This window comes from Mandrillus leucophaeus, unplaced genomic scaffold (genome assembly GCF_000951045.1).
Source record: "Mandrillus leucophaeus isolate KB7577 unplaced genomic scaffold, Mleu.le_1.0 Scaffold267, whole genome shotgun sequence".
Lineage (NCBI taxonomy): Eukaryota > Metazoa > Chordata > Mammalia > Primates > Cercopithecidae > Mandrillus > Mandrillus leucophaeus.
Genome location: NW_012102776.1, coordinates 3,567,687 through 3,569,841, shown reverse-complemented (window position 1 = coordinate 3,569,841; position 2,155 = coordinate 3,567,687).

Below are 2,155 nucleotides of genomic sequence, written 5' to 3'. Positions count from 1 at the left end.
TGTAGATGCCAACATTGCAGAAACTAAGGCCATGAGTCCAGCAGTCCACAAAAAATGGAATCCTTTGAATTTATCGTATAAGTAGATCATTCAGTCCCAACTGACTTTTGAGATGACTGTACTTCTGGCCTGCATTACTATTCTAAATTGAAATTAATAAATAACCCATCTGCATAAAAATTTTCAAAAATTTATTAATGAAATGCTCTAATTATAATACAAAGGAGAATAAAAGGGAATATTTTAATATAATGTAATATGATTTCAATATGTAAATATTCTTGCATGACTACACTTGAAGACATATTGAAGGAGTCCAATGCTTGAATCTATTTGTGATTTCAAAATCAGACTGCTACAGTTGTTTTGCCTTTTCAAATACCACACACAACATTTCTATTGGATTTGATTTTGTGATTTTCCAAAATGACAAACAACTCTTGTTGCAATAAGGCAAAATACCAACTTCCCTTGAAATATTGAGTAATGACAACTGTAGGATACAGTTATGGCAGCATATTGATTTTTAAAAATTTTTTGTATGTAGGTTATTATTTATTAATTTCAGAATTGTAAAGCAGGCATAGAAAGTAATTATTATAAAAGAAGGGCACTAAATCTAATAGGCTAGCCTAGAGAAAAATCTAAAATACAGAAAGAATGTTGAATCAACTTAGTGGGTGTTAAAGTATCGGCTCAGCAATTCAATGTGAAAACAGCAATATCTAACTGTATATAATTTAAGGAATTCCTGGCCAGTAACCTATGTTTCTTCTTAACTTAAAGTTTGTAACCTTCACCTTGCAAGATATTGATTCCTTGTAATATTTAACACAATAACCCCAACTATTGTTCTCCAACACCTTTCTTTAGTACTCTGTCGTTAGTCAAGCTCTACTTCATTTTATAATAAATTTTAATTCTGCCGTCTTTTTCTATATGTCAACCAGATGATTTATCAATCCAGATCCTTGCTAGAAAGAAGCTATATGACATGAATCCTTCAGAAATTCTGGAATATTTCTAATGTGCACCAAATATGAGCTGAGCATTAATTTTTTATCATCTTTCAATGAGCAATGAGCAACGTACTAGGATTAGAGTTGTCATAATGGGGTTGGTTTTATTATAGTTGTATAAACTTTGGTGCTTTAATGTATGCATTGCTCTTCATTCAATTTTTACTTGATAATTATTGATGGATTATGAATGTTACTGTCTAGAGATGCTACACAATACAAAGCCACAGAGCTATATAAATGTCTCCTGATAATCTAGTAGGCATTAGTGGGTTAAGCAATTACTAAATAGCATAACTAAAATGTAAGAAGAACTTCTGCCTATATTAGCAGTAGCATAAAGGCAGGAAGGAAGGAGAAATGAAGGAAAACTAGGAAGAGAAAAAGATGCGGTATTTAATGCAAGGGCAATTGCTTTGGAAGGTTGATGACTCTGGTGGTTTTCAACTGGTCAATAGTGCTGAGTAAGAAATACCCTAAGGTCATTTGCAGAAAAGCCTCCTAGTTTGCAGAACCATATTGCGTTGACATAAAACTCCATAACTCAAACCTGTAAAATCTACACTCTGCATTCAAATGCAGAAAAAATCAAACCCATCTCGTATTATACATCGTTGACTTTCCAAGATAATAACACCTTGCATTCTCTTTTGCTGTCAGGCTACCTTGGCTTGTCTGCAGTCCTTATGAAAGATAAAAATAATGAACTTGTCTTACCACCTTGTGCTAATGCTCCACATGCTCACAAGTCATTAAGATTTTATTTTCTTTCAATTATCATCACAGTCAATGTGGTATTCATGGAACTACAAGATTTTCACATCTACTTATAGTTGTGAAACTGGTCACAAAATATGTCTCAGCAGTTCATTTGCACATCCCTAACTGAACCCTAATTTTAGCCTCCAAAGGAATTGTCATGAACTGTCCTCAGGCCCTCACGCTATTCTTTCTCCTCACAGTTTCAGCAAATGACTTGTTTCTTTCATTTAAAAAACAGCAGTGACTGAATAGAAAGGTCCTCAACTTTCCTCCTCTATCTAAAAGTATAACTTTAGGTTTATCTTTACCACCTTCCTTCCAATCTCAGTAAAGAAATAGTCTTACTCTGTTCTAAGGTTAAGCCTTCTCTATCT